This window comes from Macrobrachium rosenbergii, chromosome 10 (assembly GCF_040412425.1).
Source record: "Macrobrachium rosenbergii isolate ZJJX-2024 chromosome 10, ASM4041242v1, whole genome shotgun sequence".
NCBI classification, from domain to species: domain Eukaryota; kingdom Metazoa; phylum Arthropoda; class Malacostraca; order Decapoda; family Palaemonidae; genus Macrobrachium; species Macrobrachium rosenbergii.
In genome coordinates this window covers 44,129,027-44,145,986 of record NC_089750.1, presented here as the reverse complement: position 1 = coordinate 44,145,986, position 16,960 = coordinate 44,129,027, and the positions used below count along the sequence as shown (strand labels likewise).

The window sequence follows — 16,960 nt, the reverse complement described above, 5'->3', positions numbered from 1 at the left end:
ATTTTGTTAAAGGATTAAAGTATTTTTGGAACTTGTTAGTGAAAAATAAGCTATAAAAATTAATCCTCGAGTAGTCAAGATGTTTTACTTAACGTTCATTTACGAGATTTTGTGCATTTTGTCACTGATTCCTGTAATAGAATGAGACTAACCACTGACATCGATTATGAGTGAGGGCTCCTTTTATGAAATTTGAACAAGAAAATAGATGTTCTTTACTAATATATGTTACTAGTTGTTTCTTTAATGGCCCGTTTTAGTATTGTTTCACATGAGAGAGATATGAACAGTTCATAGAATGCATAAAATTGTAAATGCATTCGCGAGAGAGAGAGAGAGAGAGAGAGAGAGAGAGAGAGAGAGAGAGAGAGAGAGAGAGAGAGAGAGAGAGAGAGAGAACGGGGGCTTTAGCTTAGTGCAAGAATTCTTATGGTAAAAAAAATGATTTTATTACTGATCACTGTGTAGCCGGAAAGAGCAGAAATTACCTACAATGCACATTAAATTTAAGAAAATGTTATTTTTCTTCCGGTAATATAAAAGGAATGATTCATGTATCCTAACCACCAGCCCTTCGCAAAATTCAAAAGTATACAAATGTAAAAGCTCCAGGCAAGAAAAAGGTATAATAAATAAATAAAAAAAGTTATGCATAAAATTACAATAAAACGAGGTCTTGACGTAAAAAAGGACAACCCTTAACGCGGGACTGACAACAAAAGGGCAACGGCATCACCATAGTAACCAAACTCTCAACCGATCCTTTATATGACGGCCGCCTGTCGCGTTTGTTTATGCGTAATCAAACGACCTGGAAGATAACATTATGGAGTATGTACATCTTAGCACCGTTAAGCAGCAGGAACTCTGGCTCACCGTCGGGAAAGCACAAGGTGCAGAGATTGTGATGAAAGTGAAGATGTGGCTGTTTCTCTCAAAACCGAATGATAGTTCTCGTTCTGACTTCTGTCAGAGATGTAGAGGCTTAATACGTTTAATTTACCTCCTTTATGACGCTGATAGTGGCTTACGTTAGGAACACGAGTTCAATTATCAGTCTGTAGTGATGCAGGTGACGTATATACTGTACTTAGTCAATCATCTCTCTCTCTCTCTCTCTCTCTCTCTAATAAAATGTATACTGATAATTTTACTAATAAGTTCTTGTAATAAACTCAGAATCTTTGCCAGCCGGGTTTTTCATTAATACGCGGTTAAGTCTCACCCCGTTTTTTTACTAAGTGTGGGCTAGCCGCGGGCTTTAGGCCGTCCATCCCGTCGGCCTCTGAACTGTAAGTAATGAATGTATGTGAATATATCTCCACATGTGTATCCGAGTATGCACGTGCATTCAGGAGAAAGACTGACTGATGGTTATCTGGTGGCACATAATATAATAAAGTCACTTACTTCGATAAAGCCCTTTGGAGTAGCCGCTTGAAAAGAATAAGGAGTAAATACGTGAATATCAATAACCATACACGCACTCATAGATAAATCAGCAACAGGTAAAATGGCATGCATAAAATAAAATAGCAATACTGTGTAAAGTCAACGAATAAGAAAAACAAAATTATGACAGCGCAAAAGGACAAAGATGATCTAGAGAAGATACAAGAGAGAGAGAGAGAGAGAGAGAGAGAGAGAGAGAGAGATATCCGTGCAAAATAACCTTACTGATCTGCTTAACAAACTAACAATTCATTGATAATAGTGAAGGTAACTACAGAGTCCTATTGGAAATACAAAGTACAAGGAGAACATAGCGTAACAAAAAATCACGAAATTTAAAGAGAGAAAGAAAAAAAAGAGGTAATTCCAGCATCCGAAAGCTGCTGAAAAAAGTTGGTTACCAGTGTGGACAGGTAACCCAACGAATTTCATTAAGTTTTATTAAGGGTGAAACTTATAAATCATGCGCACAGAATTGCCCAGCCTCGGCCCTAAGGCTTAAACAAACCAGAGAAAACGTTAAGCTTAAAAAATTAACTCCTGAATAATTCAGATAAAATCGTACGACTGGCTCAACCGGTTTGCATAAAAAACACAGTAAAAGAACGTCACACCAAGAAGATTCAGAGAAGATTTCAACGCAGGACCGCTACAGTGGTTACACCGCGTTCATGTACAGTGAAACGACTCGTTCCTCTTCACCTCTGGTCAAGTCTTTCCTCGGCACTGAATATATATCTAAATACCTCTCCATCTCCGGTGAATTTTTTCGTCGCCACATGCCTTTAATCACTAACTCCTAGGTTGCTCTGCGTGCATTCCACCCTCTCTGATTCATTCCATAATGATGCTTAAATTCTATGGGCAATATAGCAATTACACTACTGTAACTTCAAGAAAACAAAATGTCCAGATAATGACCCAAGGACATACATTCAGGCTCCAGGCATTAAAGTCTTGTCTTTTAACCATCACGCATAACTGACACAATTTGGGTTTATGCATTCTAGGTGCAGGAAGCCTCAACTTACATGATATCTTCAATTTTTTCTCAAGCTGTTTATTTTTATTGGTATTTCAAGGCACCTGAGTGGCGTCATTATTATTACTATGAGAAGTAACAGTAACAGATTCAAACTACCAGATGAAAGTTTTCAATGAAAAATTGAGCGATGAGATATTCATTCTGGATCTCTGAATGATTGGAACAATAATGGTCATCGCTCTAGATAAAAAAAATAAAACCTGTTAACAATAGAAGCTCCCCAGCATCTTGTGACTGAATTATGAATTTCTCTTGGCGTCACAAAGCGTTCAAAACTACAATGAAAGCACTTATGACCGCATATATTTAGCAACCATGTCCACCAGGAACAGTTTGGATAAAAAAAGAATACCTCCGTCTTTTCGGAGAGTAGCAATTAGTTAAAAGGGTTTACTACATCTACGGTGTGGGCAAGTATCATTTCAGTTTCTTAAGGTTAGCATCAGAAATAACAATGGCAACCATCAAATAATCACTGATGTATACCTCAAGTGAACCACCTGAATGGAGTCATAAAATCAATATTTTTAGAAAATTTCTTCAAATTCCGCTCATCCGTTTTCAAATATTTTGTTTACTGATATAAAGACTGACATATTACCATCTCCCAGCTTTACTGACGAAGGTGATGAGACCCACTATGCTACGTTGAGTACGTTCTGAACAGTTTTCACTAAAATTCGTGTCTTCTGCCCTCGGGGAGATTCAAATGACGATGGTCTTGGCTACTTAAGGTACCCTTTTTGTTGTTTTATATAATTCATTTTTCTATTAACTTACTTTCAGAAAGGCAAACTCCTTAGGTTCTTAAAAGAAATGAGAACATGGAGGGGGTAGTAAAAAACAGTCTCCACTTCACTGGAACGTCTTACCTATATAGACTCGTAATGCGATTAGGAGTGCAATGTGAACAATAATCAGATTTACATTATGAGAATTAGAGTGGCATAATGAGGTTATGCAGAAGAATGACGATAAATACATATTCTTTTGTATTTAGTCAGGCACACTGATTTACATAAGTAACCGAGTTGAAAGACTTCAAAGCGCTATAGAAGTGGTAAGAGAGGATATGGGGTGTACTATACGTCCATATCTTTTTATGGAACGAGTCTCTCTCTCTCTCTCTCTCTCTCTCTCTCTCTCTCTCTCTCTCTCTCTCTCTCTCTCTCTCTGTCTACAATTCATTCACCCTCCCTCAACACTAAACTTGCCGTATAAGGGAAGGGACGAGTTAACACGCCCACCTAACCTAGGGCTTACAGGTAGGCTATATTTTGATCTCTCTCTCTCTCTCTCTCTCTCTCTCTCTCTCTCTCTCTCTCTCTCTCTCTCTCTCTATGAAAGGCTTGCCTACTGAGCGCCTGAATAGGCCCAGTTCCTGAAAGAAATCTAGCGGACAACACATCGCTACCGTAAACTACGGTACCAGCGAAAATGAAAAGCCCATACATAATCTTATCGGAGACCTAACTGATAATGATGCAGGCAGCGAAACCGTGGGAGAGGCTCTGTAATTACTGTATGACAGTAACCTCCTGTACGCAAAAAAAAAAAAAAAAAAAAAAGCGCCAGCAAAAAATTTTACAACAAAGGTTTCAACACATGAAAGCTACAATCTCTCTCTCTCTCTCTCTCTCTAAGCTTCACTGACCTTCCACACTACTTTTGATGAAAAATTGAGCGAAATTTTGATACATTCCTAATTGAAATCTCTATCGGTGTGAACCATCAGTCAAGACACCGTCTCCAAACAGTTTACATAAAACTCATTATCTTTGTTCATGGTTCTTCCACATTGCCCCCTCTGTTGTTTCTCACATAACCGGAATACAGCAACAAAGTGTACTTGTCAGACATAATACATTATTATATTCAACAAACCCAAAGCAAAACATGTACCTCCTCCTGCGTAACCAAAAGCAGGAACACACACTCATTACATATATATAAATATATAAATAAATATATATATATATATATATATATATATATATATATATATATATATATATATATATATATATATATATATATATATATATTTGTGTGTGTGTTATATGTATAGAAATATATACGTATATACACACGCACACACACATATATATGTGTGTGAGAGAGAGAGTGAGTGTTGTTATATGCGCGGCTGAGTGTCCGCATGCGCACAGGACACGCCAGGCACCGTCGGAATGTAAGCTTCTGTGACCTTACTGTCGTCATGACATGAGACTAGCACCACATCCCAGAATCTCAGCCGAGAGATGGAAGGTTAACTCCCGAAGTCATCCCCTCTAAGGGACAATACGCTGTATATAAAATATATCCTTTCGGCTGAAGTAACGCAAGAATTCCAAGTTGTGGGGTTCAGGAAAATGTGTGGGAAGTGGCTCATGTTTGCAGGTATTATGGAAGTGACTGGTGATAGTGGAGCGACACAGCAGGAACCACGGAAGAGTTTGTAGGTGTATGTAAAGAGGAAAAAGATGAAAGTAAATGCAAGTAAGAGTGAGGTTCTAAGGGTAAATGGAAGCCAAGATGATGAGATAAAAAATTATAAATTGATGGTGAACAACTAACAGGCTGACCCTTCATGTACTTGGAAGCAAATTAAACGGACGATGTGAAACGGATGGTTGCAGAAAGGCAGAAAAGACGATTTACAGAATAGGTGGAGCAATAAGCAGCACTGTGTATGCAAAAGATTTGTACGAAAAGAGGAGCATCTACTGAAGCCAGCGCTAGAATATATGAAAGAATAATGAGCTTTCTCTCCTTTATTGAAGTGAAGTGTGGATGGTGAATGCAAATGAAAGAAAAATTGATGGAGCTGTTGAGATAAACCGTTTGCGTAGTAAATGGAGAACGAGGAGGACCGAAATAGTTGGCAATGTGAAGATAAGAAGTGGTGACAGGTTCCATCGAATGTTGTGAGATGGTTCGAGCATTTGCAGAGAACAGAGAACGATAGGCCGGTATGGAGTCCCTACAATTCGAAGTGTTGGGAGGGACGAGAGAAAGAAGACCTACGAAGTGCTGCATGAATGGTGTGAAGACGTACCGGACGGATGAGCTGGCGTATTCCGGAAGCGAGAGACGTGGATGGCGCAGCGTATATGGGGGTTCAATGCACTGCTGATAAGCCTGAAGGGTCTAAAATTGTGGAAGTTCTTTGCATAGGGAACTCATCCTAAATTCATCGTTAATGATAATAACCACCACAGCGTTTATTGTTTTTTTTTTTTTAAGGAGCCACCAATAAAAGTAGATACGGCTTATTGTGCAATGAATAGGCGCACGTGCACATAGGCATATATACCGCATATATAAAAACATATATATACAGTATATATATATATATATATATATATATATATATATATATATATATATATATATATATATGTATATATATATAATATATAATTTGTGATGTATGTTTGGAAAAGCTATAATATGCATGTCAAGAACCAACGGCTACTGATTCGTAAATCATCTTTTAAACGTGCTATTTTTAAATAGAGAAAAACAGTCTTAATTACATTATTCCGATGCAAGGTTTAAGGGAACTTTAACCCCACAAAACCGAAAATTCGCACAATGGAGATATGATAACGGTTTCAATTATGGTAATGAGAGAGAGAGAGAGAGAGAGAGAGAGAGAGAGAGAGAGAGAGAGAGAGAGAGAGAGAGAGAGAGAGAGAGAGAGAGTGGGGGGACGAGGGGACGGTCTTTTACATGCACTGAAATGACTCTATTCTTCTGTCATTTTCTGGGAAACTAACCTTCCATTCAGATCGTCTGTAGTCCAACAAAAGCTAATGAAATAGAGGCCTTTGTTAATAGCACAAAAATGCTAGGAATATCCGAAAAACTCTTCCCACTTTCAGTAGGAGAGAGAGAGAGAGAGAGAGAGAGAGAGAGAGAGAGAGAGAGAGAGAGAGAGAGAGCATAGGATTCCATCCAAAAGAGCTTGAAAAATCTGAGTAAATAAAAAAAGTTTGACATAAAGGTAAGTCAATAAGGCTCAACGTCAATCACAAAGGCAGCTGAGCTTGGCACAGAAATAGATGGAAATGTCCTCCGTGTCGCGTAAGCCGAGACAACACAGCAGACCATAACGTCCTGTTTTATATATATTATGATTTTACGATGCCAATGTGTGAAAACAATAAAGAAAACTCCCCAGAAGCACTACATAACAAACATGTTCAAGAAGAATTAACTACACGAGGCATATCCCTCATGAACTTCACAGTGTTGGGCGGAACTTGTTCAAAGCGAAACAAATCATTAGTTCTGGAAACCCGCTCTCTCTTTTAAATGGCACTCAGTTTTGATTGTACCAATATGCCACCATCATTAATACTGCTACCCATAGATGTACTAAAAAGGTTCAATGCAATCAAGGGAACACAGACGCTAAAACACTTACCTTTCGAAGTCTCGAAGTCGCAACAAAAAAACAAACACTAGGACATGATACAGCAATGTGTAACAAACCAATAAGAAACACTCACACTTGATAAAAAAAAATACCATATTATTATTAACACAACAATGATAACGGGGTATTCTACTTAATTCTTCCCACCACTAGCACTGCTGCCACTATTACTGTCATCCAAAAATTACATTTGACATGTATAACACATAATGTAACACAGATGTATAACCCATAACGTAACCGAGTTCCATTCTACAGCATCTAACTTCCAAAGCCACCAAGCCAGATAGAAAAATAGAAACGTATTGTTGCACTTTCCTTTTCGTGATACAGTAACAACACGCAGAAAGGAACTCTTGGTCACAGACTAAACACTAAAAAGGCACACCTCTAAACCATATGGTATCAATACCCTTGACTCTTCCAGAATAAAGATGCATAAGTATCCGCCTGAAAAGGTAACATCTATACGCAGTGAATTGGATAAGGACTGGATAACAAGATTATCTCCAGGCCAAGTCCACTTGATCCCCTTTTCCGGTGCTGAAGCAAATTTAATCCAATTTCCCACAGAAACGACACAAGAAGTCGTCTGTGTTGCATCAGCTCAGGCGGGGGAGGGGGTCCAACAACAGCCAGAGGGAAGGGAGGGGGAGAGGAGAAAGGGGGGAATATGTTGAGGAAAGAGACATACACAGATTGCATCATACACTTCCTCCACGAAGGGGACATGCGAGGAGGTTCCTACTAACTTTGCAAAAGGAAACCCTTCAGCTCGTCAAATAACATCATTCCAATACCGCGAGTAAATCTATGAGAGCTTGCTTCCATGTGGTGTGCTAAAAGATTTCTTTCACAGTAAGCCATATAAGAGGACTCAAGTCTTACAAGTTGATAACTCCTTAAAAATAGTCTGGAAGACCTTTGCTTTTAGATAAACCAAAGACAAGGGAGTCAAACTGGATGTTGTGTCGTCTCTCCATTCATTCAAAATTTAGGGGGAAAAATCTACGGACATCACTAATTCAAAATGACAATATCATCTGTGTAACAATAAGCCTTCACAACTTGGTCTACTACACAAATATTAATGATGAAACCGACACTATATTATTATAAATGTCACGAAGAGGAAATTTCGTTTGTCTGTCAAAAGCCCGTCGCTCACTTCAACCGCCACCCATCATCAGCTTAGTTTTTCATTCATGTTAGCCTACTGCTCTAGTTTGTGTACACTGCATTTAGAGCAAAGTTATTTCAGCACATTTTTTTATCATCTCCGCTCTATTTTTGCTGAATGATCATGACAACGATGATAGTTCTGCTCGTTTCAGATATGATCAAAGGCTCTTTGAAATCTCCCCTGAAAAAAAAGGGGCGGCTAATAAAAAATGTATGCTCAATGGTCGATCGGTCTAATGTGTATAATTTTGTTTTTCATAATTCATGCTCCGATGTGCTTCTTTCTTTCATAATTTCGCTGCTAAGTCGCAATGTACAAAAATAAATCTGATAAACTGAAAGTGGCATTCATAATTTGACTAGCTTCTAGTACACGACTTTCATGCCACAAAACGGTTTTCGTACTTGGATCCTTCGAGCGAGAGCCCGGACACGCGCAACGTCGAATTGCAGATATTTTATTAAAATATTTTTATTCGTACTCATTTTTTCAGTTATGAAAATCTATAAATCCCTCATATCGTTGCGGAGAGCATAACCCTCACTTCGACTTGAATTTTAAATGTAGTGAAGCTAACATTAACTCAAACATGCTTTTGTATGATACATGTGTATTCAAACATCCGCCACAATGACCTCATGGGAACCGATATGCTATGAAGTCTCAGTTACTTAATACGGAATCAACAGAGGTTTAGGGCATATCCCGTCACATTCGCTTTTTTTTTTAACACGTATAGTCGAGCTAATTCAGCCCTAATTATACCATCTAAGCAAGACCTGATGAAATAAGACTAAAATTTTCATCATTCTCGGAGACCTGGAGCAAACAAGGAGTCAAAAAGGGTCCTCAATATCAAGAGAATACCAGTAAATGGCAAAGTTCCCTTAAGTATCCCTCATCCCTAAACAACTGTGAAGATTTTGACTGCAATCATAACTATTTTTACAGGCTAATCAAGTTTATGGGGGAGATCTGATGATGGCCTCATCCACATTTTCTCGCACTTACTTAACCACTATCCAGGAAGGTGTCTGTCCGTTTACCAAAGCGTTTTTCGACTGTGTTGCATTCTGTTTCTGCATTCAAATGACCACACCAGTGACTTCCTCCTCTATTTCTCAGCCTGTCTTTTTCGTGGTTTTTATTTTTGTTACTGTTGCGATGAAGTGAAAGAGTGTGCAGGAGTGCCTTCCTACATCTCTTGTGATCTCGTACCATATGACAGACCGCCATCTCCTTGTTGAGGTAGATTCCTACTATGGGAGGCAGCCCCAGGGTCACCCAATGGGCCCTCCTGAGAATCATACTTCGTCGACAAGCATCTCCGCGCCCCTACCCACACCCTGCCAGAGGGCTCCCCCAAGGTTTTAATCCCCGTAGAGAGGGCCTGTCGACGAAGTATGACCCTCATGAGGACCCACTTCCTGACAGGAAGGGCCACCGTGTGAACCTTACGCTACCTCCTGGAAGAGGAACCTAGCTCAACGAGCGTGGGGCCGACTGGATTTGCCCCAGAATTTCGACTGAACAAAGGAAGTGCGAGTTGATTTCAACCAGATACCTGACAGGGATTATATTCCTGAAAATATGGATTGCAAAGTAATAGTAATATTTAAATCTAGGGATGTTATATTACAGTTATGATTTTGAAATACGTTTAAGAAAACTATTTATGTATATCTCATCATTACAATAATTTTTCTTTTATTCTCTTAAACATAGTTGTTAAAAATATTTCAAATATGTTTTCGTGCACAGGTTTTCCCTTCTTATAAGAAATGTACGTCTTGGTATCTCACATCTTCCCATAGGGATATAGGGGGATCCGAAGAGCTTGGAAGACAATTGGTTGCAGTCTCCAAGAGCCTCTTCCTCACTCCAGGCTTCCTTGGAGTCACCTGTCATTCAAGGCTTCGTATAACCACCGACCTCGTAATTAACCATACTGAAACTAGATACATGGCGACTGAACTTCGAGATTTGAATAAGGTTGAAAATTAAAGTCATGATTTGACACAATTCATTAAAATATTCAGTTTTTAATCAATAAAAAAGCTCTCTCTCTCTCTCTCTCTCTCACTCCCCCCAAAAACACACACACACACACACACACACACACACACACACATATATATATATATATATATATATATATATATATATATATATATATATATATATATATATATATATGTATATATATATATGTGTGTGTGTGTGTTTATATATGTAAATATATTTTTCCCATATATATATATGTATGTATATATAAATATATTTTATATATATATATATATATATATATATATATATATATATATATATATATATATATATATATATATGAAACCTAATATTATAATGCGAGTTCTGAATATGCAAATTACTCTGGGTAGGATATCCAGGCTCTCCATTAGGGAAGGAGAGAGATCTAACCTATATATGGCATTAAATAGGGAACTTTACATTTTACCTAAGTATTGTAAGGTATTAGATGCAAATCATCATAGGACTACCGGCTAGTAAAACTGAGCTGGCTAATCACAGCGTCCGTGCTAAGATAGCTTCAACGTAAATCTTTCAAAGTTAAATATGACTAATGAACTGATTTGATCAAAGCCTTGCTGGCTTTCTAAGAATCTACAAACCGGCCGGGTATCTTGTCTGCGATAACGCTTAGAAACCTCAACCTTGCAACGCAGGTGCTCAGGAACACTGTGCCACTGGAAGTAAGCAAGCAAGCGAAGGCACTTGTTGAAGCAGTTGAGTATACCTGGGCAGTCCTAATGCTAACTAACTAGGAATTTATGCCTTTCAGCTCAGAAGAAACAACCCTCGTCTTTCTCAAGTTGTTGTCATTATGAAGTGCTCCATCTTTAACACATGTTGGCTATAAACAACGTCCAAAAATATACGCTTAAGGGCTAAAACATACGCAGAGGCATGCCAACTCCTCGACGCTGAAAAAACACCTCTGTTATGAACAAGGCCCAGCGAAATGAAGGACGACTGCGGTACTTCTAAAGCAACTAATAATACTTGTAATCAAAATACCTTCTTCTATATGGCAGATACGATAGCTAATGTGAAAAAATATTACCATAAAATAAATCAGAAAAATAAAGTTCTTTAGATATCAGTGCTATGACCAGAACGAGTTAGTCGGGCCCTAGGCAATTATCTACGATTATTTACAGAGCGAACAATGCAATCAATGGGAAGCTGACCGAGCACAGCAGAGTAGCGACACTCAGAGTTCACCCGTGAATTCACGTGGCAGATTAAAACCTAATCTTATCGTAGCAAGTTAAGAGGAATTCCGTCTAAGATGAGTTCACAGATAAACACATGAGGTACTTCACGATAAGTAAGTAATATCCATGAGAAAAAACAGACACGCTCACAGGATGGGATAACCCTTCAAAACGCTGTCATTAATACCTCTTTTAGCGTTCATAAATGTAAGAATATGTAAGTATGCATACATATACACGCAACATGTATGACTGCAGTACTTACAGTTAAAAGAGAGAATTGAGTGTCAACTCTCAAGCAGATTCGAACTCGTCTTCCGTGTTGTGAGCACAAGCTTTACCGACCTCACAACGGGGGAAACTTCTATTTTTCCCGTCCGAAAGTCGTCGTCGTCTTTCATCCCCACAGCTGTCCCTATGCTATGTAAGGGGCCAGTTGCCTTAATGAGTGTTCTCCAACCACTCCTATCGAAAGCATCTTCCTCTTTTAAACCATTCTTCTCCAAATCTCCCTAACTCTATAACGCCACCTAATCCTATGCCTCCCTCCCGACCTCGTATTTCCTAACAGGTTCCATAGAAGCCCTTTTCAATTTTTTCCTCCTCACACATCCTTACCACATGCCCAGACCATCTCAGTCTCGACTCTCTTATCATATCAGCAATTTTTACCACTCCTGCACTTGTAATTTCTTCCTTGTCTAGCCTCTCATACAATGAGATCCTCAAAATACACTCAGCCTCCTAATTTCTCTTCACTTTATACTTGACATCTCTCAGCCATTCAACCTTCTCGCTCCTAATATACTTCATATCATTCATCTAAACTTCCACAATTTTTCTAGCACATTCATAGAGGAAAAGTTGTCCCAACAATACCTCCAATCATCCAAACGTCTGCTTCCATAGACCCCTAGTTCCCAAAACTTTAACAAAGATCTTGCTTCAAACTTCTATGATTCGCCTCTTCTTTCTTCACACTATTATTTGTTATGTTTACCCCTAACTCAAAATCTTTTCCATCTTCATTTTAATCTTGCTGTCATTTCCATGCGTATTTTGTTTCTCGTACTTCAATATATATATATAATATATATATATATATATATATATATATATATATATATATATATATATATATATATATAACTAGTTTCTAAGTTTCTACAGCTTCTCATCTTAAAAATTATTCAGCCAAGGAGACATAACATTCCCAATTTAATACCAAAGTTGTCGATCTCTCTCTCTTTTACGTATTCTAACAAAATTTTTGCTTTCATCATGCGAATTTCTAACTGCACTAAACCATTCCTTCTGCACCATCCACCCTAAGCACCATTCACATCACATATCTGTAAATGACATCATAAGCTTTCTTCAAGTCCACGTATTCCACGCAAGTCAACAATTTTTTCCTCTTTGTCAGCCCTCCTACATATCTGTTTCCTAGCAAACTTAGTCTCACTTCTCGTCTAAACCCTTACTGCTCTTTCCCATCAAGCATTCTGTTACCTGTCTTACTACCATTCACCTTCCCAAGGAGTATAGACTAAGTGCTGTTAAGATCATATATACCTCTTACAACCACTTCCCCCCACCCTTATACAAATGTTTACTGTGCATTTGCACGCACATTACCGTAACTGTGATAGAGAAAGTGTTGAAAAACTAAGCTTCAGAGACCTTAACTTCATTACCATGACATACATTAAACATTTCACTAGCAGAGCACCTTTCTCAACCCGCCGTAACATACTACCCGACTTTAGGCTTATCCTGAGGCCCCATCTCCGCAGAGGCCAGTAATAGATTAGGTTACGGCAACCCCCTCCCTAGTTTTCTCATTTGGGGTTCCCTCCTTGTAACCAATTATGGTAGAGGAAGGAAACAGACGCATGACACGGCATAAAGGCAGTGACTTGAGTGTCCAGAATCGATGGCGTCACGTCTCGTTTGATCTAAATCCTTTCAGAGCGGATCGCCGTACTTAGGGAGCATATTTTCTGTACACTGAGGTAACTCAATGTACCGGTTTGGCAAAACATGTTCAGAAATTAAAGCACCCACTGCGAAAAATATCCGACCGGTTGTTGGAAGAACCCAACTTTAGGAAAGACCTGCTCAGGAAATGTCACTAATATTTCACTCGAGAAAAAAAGAAAACCCTGCGTTTTCAATCTCCGAACTTATGACAACACCACCACAATTACCTACAAATACATTCACCCTTGAATTGGCTGGACAGCCAGTTTGTTCCTTACTTTGCTTCATTTTATAAATATCCAATGAAAGAGGTAAAAAAAAAAAAATCAAATCAGTTTACTCTATTCACCACATTTTACACACAGACACTCAAAAACATCATAAGTTCAAGGAAAACCTGATTTTTTTATTTATACAGAAACGCAACCCCTAGTACACCATCCCTTGTTGGTCAGGCGTCAAACGGTGCGTACTAACACCAGGTAGGAGGACAAGCTATTTCTGGAGGTACTTACTAAGTCAAGTCAAGCTACCACAATGAGTAGTGACACTTTCTACTCCTAGCGAGGGTGTGGAGAGAAAACCTTTAACAAAAACGTCCACGAACGAGAAAACATCTGGATCTAAAGGAAATAAGGACAAATCAAGAATTCTACATTAACTAATTGGTCCTCTTTTCATTACAAGCATTTGCTCTGCCGGGTCATTTTGGTATTAGTATAAATGAACAAGTAATTTCACACACCCCAATAAAAGACCGGCTTCTTACAATAATTTTCTAGAGAGAGAGAGAGAGAGAGAGAGAGAGAGAGAGAGAGAGAATTTTTTTTCTAATTTACTGCAAACACTATATGCAAACGCTGATGCGCAACTTTTGTCTTCTAATTAAAAAAAACACAAATTTTGTCTTATAAAACCTACGTTTATAAATAAATGTTTTCTGTGAAAAGATCAAATGATATTGTTCCCGCCATGAAAGCCTATACAATATGAAATCTTTTACGATTAACTGAAAAACGCACTTACTACACTTAGTCCACGTAAATATATTAAAACACTGTCACATGATGACGATATTTGGGACCTCTCACTACCTTGTTAAGCAGAGTGAAAGGGGTTTTTCATACGGAAGCACCCAAACATCCAAAGCAAGAGCATTAAAAAGCCACAGATAAGTTACGAGTGGAGACACCTGTTCCATCTCCATTGCTTCTGTTGCTAAGACCATAATGGCAGCCGGGTTGACTACGCCCACTTCCAACGACAAAAACTCGGTGGGCCGAGCCCGCTCCAGCCGGCCATAGCTGGCAAGGTCTAGAGAGTATAGGGACTGGTATACTGCAGCGTTCACTGAGTGCATTTCAACGTTTACATCATTTCTAACTTCTCTGCCGTATGTGCAAACAAACTTTTCATAAGTCACTGACATTTCTGTTTCATGTAACGTGAGAAATTAGGAGTCCATCGAACACAAGTGCACTAGTCAGAAAATCGATATAATGCTGAACAACAATACTCTCGAGAATATGCCAGCAATCCACATCTAATCCAACAAAACTTGGCAACACTTCATATAAACACACACAAAACGTTTGTAAGTGCGTAAACGCAAAATTTTACACACACATATATGTGTATATATATATATATATATATATATATATATATATATATATATATATATATATATATATATATAAGAATCTACTGGTCACTTTTTACCAAATACATATGTAATTGTAATAGCCACAATGCCCTCTAACTTCTCGAATTCTTCGCGCTTTTTGGATACGCTTGTCACTACAAAGCCTTTGGATCCAAATGCAAGAAACAGAAGCAATTATGATGTCCGGTAGCGGGAAACAAACCAGCGTCTCATAATCACAACGAGTTCACGTTGCCGACCTGACCACGTATGTATTTGTGAACTGAATTTTTTAAATGCTTGACGTAAGAATTCACTATACAATGGGAATGAAACCCAAGGAGAATTATAAATGATAAGTCCTCCCGTGCCAGCTAGGATTCGAACCATGGCCTGGTTTAGATACCGTAGACAGTGAATAACCTCCCGGCTATCAAGAGGGAGATTAGGTAATACCCTCTGGTAATACTGAAGATTTGAAGTTGCATCTGGGTAAGAACTGAAGGTTTTACTAAATGCTGATGACGAAAGCAATAGTGTATTGGTTCTTCATTATGAAACAAATGTCACTTTAGAGATGGCTGTGGCAGTCAAAGTTGGTAGAAGGCTGTGTTGTAATAAAAAAAAAATTAGCAAATATTTGACAAACACTTAAAAGAGGGAAAGATATGGGTGGTATACTATTGCTGGCTTCATCTCTTCAATCCACTGTGGCACTGCGCACGTGTCGCTCGTGATTGACAGACAATCATTTCCGATATCGTTGGCTTATTGTGATAAATATTAGAACTTTCTCCAGTACCATATTTGAATGTTTATACACACACACGTATATATATATATATATATATATATATATATATATATATATATATATATATATATATATATATATATATATATATATATATATATATATATATATATATATATATATATATATATATATATATATATATATATGAGCTATCAATTACACAGATTTTCTGTGCATTAATGCAATTAATAACGGACCTCATTTATACCGGATGGTATCTAGTGGAGATATTTATTCAGGAAAACTTACAAGTTTTCTAGGCCTAACAGTCCTCATCGTCCGGTATCCATAGAATGACCGGACATGTGATCCAGGTGTATTTATATGCGTATGGGGGAGGGAATTAAAGCCCTTGTTTTTCCAATTTCGTATGTTGGCTTTCTTCAGTCCCCAGCAGCCCAGCTCTCGTGACCTTGGACTTTCTCTGCGGGGGCTTCTTCAAGGTGTGCTTTGTCCATGTGGTCTCTTGTGTTTTTGCGTGTCCTCTTTTCTGTGATTATCCTGAATAGGCTGTCCTCAAATCCACTTCCAGTATTACCTGCCATTACAGTGTTTGCACTTGTTATGAATGCACTTTCTATAATCAGTCTGGCCAGTTTTGTTTGTGTTCTTGCATAGAAAGTTAATTTTCTCCCAGTCTATTCTTGTTATCCTTTTCCCAATAGTACTGGGCAACCGCCGACCACTGATTGTAGTGCCTAATGTTTCGTTTGTGTTGTTTTCCTCGTTCTTTGCAGGATTTGCCACTTTCACCGAAGTAACACTCTTCACAAGCTAGATAACAGAATCCGGTTCCTTAGGAAATGCATAGCAGATTGAGTGGCACCGGAATCGCTGGAGAAGATGAGAGAGACACTGATGAACATCCGTTTTCTGTATTTGTAGAAGAGATCCTGAAGGAAGACATGAGGCAGAAAAATATCGAATTGGAAGAATCAAGGATGAAGAGCAAAAATCAGAAGAGAACTGACTGAAAAATATGGAGGCACCAGCTAAGACAGCGTTTTTAAAGGAACTGAAGGTTATGTAAAGGTATGTGCACGCCTAGACATTTAAAAAAAATGTCCAGGCTAGCCTTTTCTGCCGTATGTCATCAAAACAAAGGATGGCGGCAACTCAAAGAGATTTCAAACT

General features: G+C 38.4%; 1 protein-coding gene across 1 annotated transcript in view; it reads right to left on the bottom strand.

Moving 5' to 3' along the window:
* The window catches only part of LOC136842612 (uncharacterized), a 106,628-nt gene that overhangs the window by 85,952 nt on the left and 3,716 nt on the right, over positions 1-16,960 (bottom strand). The gene's annotated exons all lie outside the window — the stretch shown is intronic.